The following is a 9,909-nucleotide window of genomic DNA, read 5'->3' as shown; positions in this document are numbered from 1 at the left end:
TCGGTTGTCTCCACCAAGTCTGTCCCCAAACAATTTGATTTGCTGGTTTTAAGCATTAAACTTTCAAATAGCTCTTCATTGACTGTTGCTGGGTGCTATCGTCCTCCATCAGCACCGGCCTGTACCTTATACCTGCCCTAAGCTCTCTGCTGGCCCCTTACACTAGGTCTGAATTTGTCCTGCTAGGTGACCTAAACTGGGATATGCTTAAACCACCTGACCATGTCCTCAAGCAATGGGACTCCCTCAATCTTTAGCAGATTATTACCAATCCCTCAAGGTAAGACTCCAAACACCCAAAAAAGGCTACTCTCCTCGATGTTATCTTCACAAATAATCCTGATGGGTATCAGTCTGGTGTTTTCTGTAATGACCTTAGTGATCACTGTTTTACAGCCTGTGTTCGTAATGGCTGCTCAGTGAAACGACCTGTCGTGATTTGTTATAGACGATTGCACATTTTATTTTATGAGCAAGCGTTCCTTCATGACCTGGCCTCTGTAAATTGGTATAGAATCAGCTTGATTCCCTCTGTTGAAGACGGATCTTCTTTTTTTATATTTTAATTGATATGGTTAGCAAACACGCCCCCATAAAGAAAATGAGAATTTAAACAGGTTCAGCCCCTGGTTCGACCGAGATCTTGCAGAGTTACTCCACTTCAAGACTGGCTCTCGTTCAGGCAAATGAGAAATTAGTGCACTCAAGCTACCTGGAAGGCCTAAGTTAGTTACTTTAAGGAGCAGTTCTCTCTCTGTGGGTCTAACCCCAAGAAGTTCTGGAAAAAGGTTAAAGACCTGGAGAATAAACCCTCCTCCTCACAGCTGCCCATGTCCCTTAAAGTTGATGATGTGGTTGTTACTGATAAGAAGCACATGGCTGAGCTCTTTAATCACCACTTCATTAAGTCAGGATTCCTATTTGACTCAGCCATGCCTCCTTGCCCATCCAACATTTCCTTATCTCCCACCCCTCTAATGTGACTAGCCCCAATGCTTCTCCCTCTTTTCCACTAACCCGCTGCAAAGTTTCTCCCTACAGGCGGTCACTGAGTCCGAGGTGCTAAAGGAACTCCTTAAACTTGACCCCCAAAAAACATCTGGTTCAGATGGTTTAGACCCTTTCTTCTTTAAGTTTGCTGCCCCCATCATCACCAAGCCTATCTCCAACCGTTTTAACCTGTCTCTCCTCTCTGGGGAGGTTCCCATTGCTTGAAAGGCAGCCATGGTTCGTCCTTTATTTAAAGGGGGAGATCAAGCTGATCCTAACTGTTATCGGCCTATTCTATTTTGCCCTCTTTATCAAAAGTATTGGAAAAACTTGTCAATAATCAACTGACTGGCTTTCTTGATGTCTATAGTATTCTTTCTGGTATGCAATCTGGTTTCTGCTCAGGTTATGGATGTGTCACTGCAAACTTTGTCACGCCCTGACCATAGAGAGCCATTGTTTCTCTATGGTGAACTAGATCAGGGCGTGACTGGGGGTGATCTAGTTTATTTATTTCTATGTGGTGTTCTAGTTTATTTCCTATGTTGGTGATTTGTATGATTCCCAATTAGAGGCATCTGGTAATTGTTGTCTCTAATTGGGGATCATATTTAAGTAGCTGTTTTTCCCACCTGTGTTTGTAGGATATTGTTTATGTGTAGTTATATGTCAGCACTCCATTGTCGTCACATTTCGTTCTTGCTTTATTGTTTTGTGCGTTTCACTAAATAAAGATGTGGAACCCAGATCACGCTGCACGTTGGTCCGAGTATGCTTCAAACAATCGTGACAAACTTAAAGGTCCTCAAGGATGTCACCATTCCCTTGATTCTAAGAAATGTGGTGCTGCTATTTTTATTGACTTGGCTGTCTCAGCCACTGCCTATCACCAAGGATGTACCCCAAGGCTCGATCACAGGCCCCACGTTCTTCTCAATTTACATCAACAACATAGCTCAGGCAGTAGGAAGCTCTATCATCCATTTATATGCAGATGATACAGTCTTATACTCAGCTGGTCCCTCCCTGGATTTTGTGTTAAACACTCTACCACAAGTTTTCTTAGTGTCCAACAAGCTTTCTCTGCCCTTAACCTTGTTCTGAACACCTCCAAAACAAAGGTCATGTGGTTAGGTAAGAAGAATGCCCCTCTCCCCACAGGTGTGATTACTACCTCTGAGTGTTTAGAGCTCGAGGTAGTCTCCTCATACAAGTACCTGGGAGTATGGATAGACGGTACACTGTCCTCTCAGTACATATCAAAGCTGCAGGTTAAGGTTAAATCTAGACTTGGTTTCCTCTATTGTAATTGCTCCTCTTTCACCCCAGCTGCCAAACTAACTCTGATTCAGATGACCGTCCTACCCATGCTAGATTACGGAGATGTCATTTATATATCGGCAGGTAAGGGCTGCTCTCGAGTGCCTAGATGTTCTTTACCATTCGGCCATCAGATTTGCCACCAATGCTCCTCATAGGACACCTCACTGCACCCTATACTCCTCTGTAAACTGGCCATCTCTGTATGCCTGTCGCAAGACCCACTGGTTGATGCTTATTTATAAAACCTTCTTAGGCCTCACTCCCTCCCTATCTGAGATATCTACTGCAGCCCTCATCCTCCACATACAACGCCCATTCTGCCAGTCACATTCTGTTAAATGTCCCCAAAGCACACACATCCCTGGTCTCTCATCTTTTCAGTTCGCTGCAGCGAGCGACTGGAACGAGCTGCATCAAACACTCAAACTGGACAGTTTTATCTCAATCTCTTCATTCAAAGACTCAATCATGGACACTCTCACTGACAGTTGTGGCTGCTTTGCGTGATGTATTGTTGTCTCTACCTTCTTGCCCTTTGTGCTGTTGTCTGTACCCAGTAATGTTTGTACCCCCGTTTTGTGCTGCTACCATGTTGTGCTGCTGTTTTGCTGCTGCTGCCATGCTGTGTTGATACCGTGTTGTTGTCATGTTGTGTTGCTTACCATGCTGTGTTATGTGTTGCTGCCATGGTAGGTTGTTGTCTTAGGTCTCTGTTCATGTAGTGTTGTGTTGACTCTCTTGTCATGTTGTGTTGCTTACCATGCTGTGTTATGTGTTGCTGCCATGGTAGGTTGTTGTCTTAGGTCTCTGTTCATGTAGTGTTGTGTTGACTCTCTTGTCATGATGTGTTGCTTACCATGCTGTGTTATGTGTTGCTGCCATGGTAGGTTGTTGTCTTAGGTCTCTGTTCATGTAGTGTTGTGTTGACTCTCTTGTCATGATGTGTTTTTTTTTGCCCTATATTTGAATTAAATTTATTTTTATTAGCCCCCGTCCCTGCAGGAGGCCTTTTGCCTTTTGGCAGGCTGTCGTTGTAAATAAAAATTTGTTCTTAACCGACTTGCCTAGTTAAATAAAGTTTAAATAAATCAAATAAATAAATACAAAATAAAAATAGAGTTCCAGACACTTGTAGAATTTATGCCCAGGTGCATTGAAGCTGTTCTGGCTTGTGGTGGTCCAACGCCCTATCAAGATACTTTATGTTGGTGTTTCCTTTATTTTGGCAGTTACCTGTACATTCTCAATGAAGTAAGCATTATATCACAATCATTTCCAAGGCTCTTAATATAGGTAAGAGGAGCCAACTAAAGATTGCAACAGAATATTTATTATTAGGCCATCTTTCACATGCACTTACATTTTTTTATTTAAAAAGAAAAACATTTCAATTCAATACATCATTCATTTAAAATTCCAAATAATAAATAATTCCATTCAATTAAAAATAGGCAAACCAAATGGTCATCCAATCAAACAAAGCAAACAATCAATAAAAAAATAATCCGAAGTACCTGTCAATCAGTCCGTCAGTCAATCAGTCCGTCAGTCAGTCCACAATGTGCCTGTCTTTGTGTTATTGGAGGGGAAGGGGTCTGGGCTGACAGTTGCTCGATGGAAGTGGCAGTTGTGGTTGGTCGGTGCTGTGTCCAGCAGAGACCTGGGCTTGAAACCAGGGGTTGGTGCTGGTAACCGGGGCTGCTGCAGGTGCTCGGTTGGGATCTGGGTCTGAGAGGGGAGGAAGCACAACCTGAGGAGCAAGCAGACACACAATGGAGCCTTAGACCCAGAGATCAATGGTGGTACTTCCCTATGGCCTGCTCGCTCCCGGTGAAGGCCTTATCTGTGATCCCTCCTCCGCGCCTCATCTGGTGGTCTGGTGCTGGGGCTTGTGCTGGAAACCGGTCACTGGGTAGATGCTAGTGCTGGGACTGTTGCTGGATCTACAGAGGGGAAGAAGGACAACCTGAGGAGCAAGCAAGTACAGAAGGGAGCCCTTGACCTGGGGCTCCGTGGTGAAACTCCCCTATGGTCTGCTCGTGCCGGGGGAAGGTCTGTTGTTTGGTCCCTCTGCCACGCCTCTTCCAGTGTTCTGGTGCTGTGACTGGGTCTGGTGCAGGAACTGGTGTTGGATCTGCAGAACGGGTCCTGGAAGCCCAGGACCCGGAGGTCGGTGATGGTACTCCCCTGTGGCCTGCTCAGTCCGCATGCACTTACGCTAGCTTTTTCAAAAGCTTTAAAACCTACATCATGTTTAAAACCTACATCATGTTTAAAACCTACAGCATGTTTAAAACCTACAGCATGTTTAAAACCTACAGCATGTTTAAAACCTACATCATGTTTAAAACCTACATCATGTTTAAAACCTACAGCATGTTTAAAACCTACAGCAATGACTAACTACTAACTACTAAGTAACCACTTTAACTACAATGACATTCTCAATAACGGTTACAGATATTTGTACACTTGCTATGACTATGATATGTTGTTTATCTACCTTAGATGAATGCACTGACTGTATAACAAACATGTGCAAAGCAGTAGAGTATGGTCTGGTATGATAAGGTACGGTACAGGACAGGACAGTAGAGTTTTATTCAGTAGAGTAGAGTACATACAGTACATTAGAGTTTAATTCAGTAGAGCAGGGTACATACAGTACATTAGAGTTGAATACAGTACATTAGAGTTTAATTCAGTAGAGCAGGGTACATACAGTACATTAGAGTTGAATTCAGTAGAGTAGAGTACATACAGTACATTAGTTTTATTCAGTAGAGTAGAGTACACACAGTACATTAGTTTTATTCAGAAGAGTGCATACAGTACATTCGAGTTCTATTCAGTAGAGTACAGTACAATATAGTTTAATTCAGTAGTGTAGAGTACATACAGTACATTATAGTGTAATTCAGTAGTGTAGAGTACATACAGTACATTAGAGTTTAATTCAGTAGAGTAGAGTACATACAGTACATTAGAGTTTAATTCAGTAGAGTACAGTAGAGTTTAATGCAGTAGAGTAGAGTACATACAGTACATTTGAGTTTAATTCAGTAGAGTACAGTGCAGTGTAGTTTAATTCAGTACAGTAGAGTACAGTGTAGTATAGTTTAATTCAGTAGAGTACAGTAGAGTTTAATTACGTAGAGTACAGTGCAGTGTAGTTTAATTCAGTACAGTAGAGTACAGTGCAGTATCGTTAATTCAGTACAGTAGAGTACATAAAGTACATTAGAGCTTAATTCAGTAGAGTACAGTAGAGTACAGTGCAGTGTAGTTTAATTCAGTACAGTAGAGTACAGTGTAGTATAGTTTAATTCAGTAGAGTACAGTAGAGTTTAATTACGTAGAGTACAGTGCAGTGTAGTCTAATTCAGTACAGTAGAGTACAGTGCAGTAGAGTTTAATTCAGTAGAGTACAGTAGAGTTTAATTACGTAGAGTACAGTGCAGTATAGTTTAATTCAGTACAGTAGAGTACAGTGCAGTGTAGTTTAATTCAGTACAGTAGAGTACAGTGCAGTAGAGTTTAATTCAGTAGAGTACAGTATAGTTTAATTACAGTAGAGTACAGTGCAGTATAGTTTAATTCAGTAGAGTACAGTAGAGTTTAATTACGTAGAGTACAGTGCAGTATAGTTTAATTCAGTACAGTAGAGTACATAAAGTACATTAGAGCTTAATTCAGTAGAGTACAGTAGAGTGCAGTACAGTGTAGTTTAATTCAGTACAGTAGAGTACAGTGTAGTATAGTTTAAATCAGTAGAGTACAGTAGAGTTGAATTACGTAGAGTACGGTACAGTTTAGTAGGATACAATACTTTTCTTTACTGTGCTGTATTTACTGTGCTCTACTGTACTCTTCTGTACTTTAATGCATTGTAGTCTGCTGCTCTCTACTGTATTGTGCTGTACTGTGCTGTCCGGACGTCTATTTTCCCAAATGTCTATGTTTGGGCCATATGTAGGCCGGTCCGGACTGAACCAAATCTGAACCGAACATGGACGTCTATGATTGGTTCAGAAAATCTACATCCATGGACGTGGAAAACTAGGACAGTCTGGACTGCACCAAAAGAAGACAAAAAAAGACTTATGTTCAGTGATGTAAAGTACTTTAAAAAATATATACTTTAAAGTACTACTTAAGTTGTTTTTTGGGGTATCTGTACTTTACTATTTATATATTTGACAACATTTACTTTTACTTCACTACATTCCTTAAGAAATAATGCACTTTTTACTACATACATTTTCCCAATGACACCCAAAGTACTCGTTACATTTTGAATGGCTAGCAGGACAGGAAAATGGTCAAATTCATGCACTTACCAAGAGAACATCCCTGGTCATCCCTATTGCCTCTGATCTGATGGACTCACTAAACACAAACACTTCATTTGTAATGTATGTCTGAAATTTGGAGTGTGCCCCTGGCTATCCGTAAAAAAAAGAAAGAAACTGATGCCTTCAGGTTTGCTTAATATAGGGAATTTGAAATTATTTATACTTTTACTCTCGATACTAAAGTATATTTTAGCAATTACATGCACTTTTAATACAAGTATATTTAAAACCAAATACTTTTAGACTTTTACTCAAGTAGTGTTTTACTGTGTGACTTTCACTTGAGTCATTTTCTATGAAGGTATCTTTACTTTTGCTGTAGTATGACAATTTGGTACTTTCCCCCACCACTGCTTATGTTCCAGACAGTAGGAAAATAAGACACCTTTTGGTAAATGCTTAGTGCAGTGTGTCCAGTGCCACCTCCCTCCTCACCCAGAGATCCCAGTGAAACGGGGGTCCTGTAATGAGAGAGGTTAATAACATCATTCAGAAGAAGGGCCTCTGAGCAGTCAGCTGTTTTATGCCTCTCAAAATTATACTGAACAAAAACATAACTGCAACATGCAACAATTTCTACGATTTTACTAAGTCAACGGTTCACATATTGTCACAGCCATTGCTGGAAGAAGACCAAGGTGCAGCGTGGTGGGCGTACATTTTCCTTTTTATTTCAAAATGTTGCCAACGGAAAAAAACAACCGTGACACTTACAATGCCACAAACAAAGTTAACTACCCACAATCACAGGTGGGAAAGTATGGCTGCCTAAGTATGGTTCCCAATCAGAGACAACAATAGACAGCTGTCCCTGATTGAGAACCCTACCCGGGCAAAACAAAGAAATAGAAAAAATAGAACATAGAATGCCCACCCAAATCACACCCTGACCAAACCAAAATAGAGACATAAAAAGCTCTCTAAGGTCAGGGCGTGACATATATAAGGAAATCAGTCAATTTAAATAAATTCATTAGGCCCTAATCCATGGATTTGACATTACTGGGAATACAAATTTATTTATAAAGCCCTTTTTACATCAGCTGATGTCACAGAGTGCTGTACAGATATGGATCTGTGGGTCACACATGCCTTTTAAAAAAAGTAGGGGACTGGACCAGAAAACCAGTCATATCGCGTGACACAGCTCCTTTGCATATAGTTGATCAGGCTGTTGATTGTGGCCTGTGGAATGTTGTCCCACTCCTCTTAAATGGCTGTGCAAAGTTGCTGGATATTGGCGGGAATTGGAACCCGCTGCCATACACGTCAATCCAGAGCATCAATCCAAACAGGCTCAACGGGTGACATGTCTGGTGAGTATGCAGGCCATGGAGGAACTGGGACATTTTCAGTTTCCAGAAATGTTTATTTGAATGTTTTATATATTTGCATCAAAGAAAGTCATAGACAAAAATACATATACATATATTTTTTAAGTATGGTGTGCAGGTGTGGTTGGAAGCCCAAGGGCTTATATGAAAACCACACCACAAAAAATATATACAATACGTAATTACAAAAATAAAAAAGGTTCATTAAATGTATAACTGTATAAATGAATTGATCAGTGACCGCAAAATAAAAATAAGTTTAATGTATGTGTGCATGTGAATGTGTGAGAGTCAGGCTATGAGAAGAAGATTACTGAATAGTTTGGTTCATCAGGCTGACCCCCAGTCTTTGCAAGAAGTTATTGCGGGATAATGATGTTTTGCCAATGTGAAGATAAGAATTCCAGAGTATTGTACCTCTGCATCTGACAGACAATTGACTTTGTGAGGTCTGGCAGTGGGGAAGGTGAAGGTTATCACAGTGTCTTGTGTTATATAGATGGATTTCAGAATAAACCTGGAATAATCAATTGAAGGGGTTTAGGTCAACTGTCTAGGAGGTAGGAGTATTTGTAGATGAAAGTGCATAATTGGCGTACATTAATGTCGTAAATTGACAAGATATTGAGTTTCTTAAACAAAGGTGCAGATGGAGCCAGGTAATTAGAGGAGGACTTGCTCATTTCTTTTGTATCATGAATAATCTGTGTCGGTGTACAGATCCTTGTGACGTGAGGCTGTGCATTATCATGATGAAACATGAGGTGATGGCGACGGATGAATTGAATGACAATGTCCTCAGGATCTCGTCACGGTATTTCTTTGCATTCAAATTGCCAAATCGATAAAATGCAATTGTGTCCGTTGTCCGTAGCTATTGCCTTGCTCATACCATAACCTCACCGCCACCATGGGCCACTCTGTTCACAACGTTGACATCAGCAAACCACTCGCCAACACAATGCCATACACGTGGTCTGAGGTTGTGAGGCCGGTTGGACATACTGACAAATTCTCCAAACCGACGTTGGAGGCAGCTTATGGTAGAGACATGAACATTCAATTATTTGGCAACAGCTCTGTTGGACATTCCTGCAGTCAGCATGGCAATTTCACGCTCCCTCAAAACTTGAGACATCTGTGGCATTGTGTTGTGTGACAAACCTGCACATTTTAGAGTGGCATTTGATTGTCCCCAGCACAAGCTGCACCTGTGTAATTACCATGCTGTTTAATCTGCTTCTTGATATGCCACACATCAGGTGGATGGATTATCTTGTCAATGGAGAAATGTTCACTAACAGGGATGTAAACCAATGTGTACCCAAAATTTGAGAGAAATACATTTTTTGTGCATATGGGACATTTCTAGGATCTTTTATTTCAGCTCATGAAACATGGGACCAACACTTTACATGGTGCATTTATATTTTTGTTCAGTGTAATAGCATTTTATTCCCTGATGGAAAAAAATAACTGATCATGACATTTTAAAAATACATGGCACTTGGAATTTCCCCAGATACTTATGGAGCTGAATGTCATTGTAAAGATGATAAAAAATCAATAAACCATTCTTACATGTGGCATTTTCAATTCATTTTCTAGGAGGCACGTCCTGCAGGGAGTGACAGATGAGGTTCAGGTTTCGCCTCAGAGAACAAAGGTCATTACCAGGGCCAAAGACAACTGTGGAAATCAGTAAACCCACCACTCTGGAAACCTCTATGGTCACTATGGACACAATGGCAACTGTATGGCCAAATGAAGGAAGAGGTGGTAGCCTCAAACACACACACACAGAGTACATGACAAAAGTATGTGGACACATGCTCGTCGAACATCTCATTTCAAAATCCTGGGCATCAATATGGAGTTGGTCCCCCCTTGGCTGCCATAACAGCCTC

The sequence above is a fragment of the Oncorhynchus tshawytscha genome, linkage group LG25, assembly GCF_018296145.1.
Source record: "Oncorhynchus tshawytscha isolate Ot180627B linkage group LG25, Otsh_v2.0, whole genome shotgun sequence".
NCBI classification, from domain to species: Eukaryota; Metazoa; Chordata; class Actinopteri; order Salmoniformes; family Salmonidae; genus Oncorhynchus; species Oncorhynchus tshawytscha.
The sequence above is the reverse complement of the archived record's forward strand: the minus strand, read 5'-3'. Positions refer to the sequence as shown.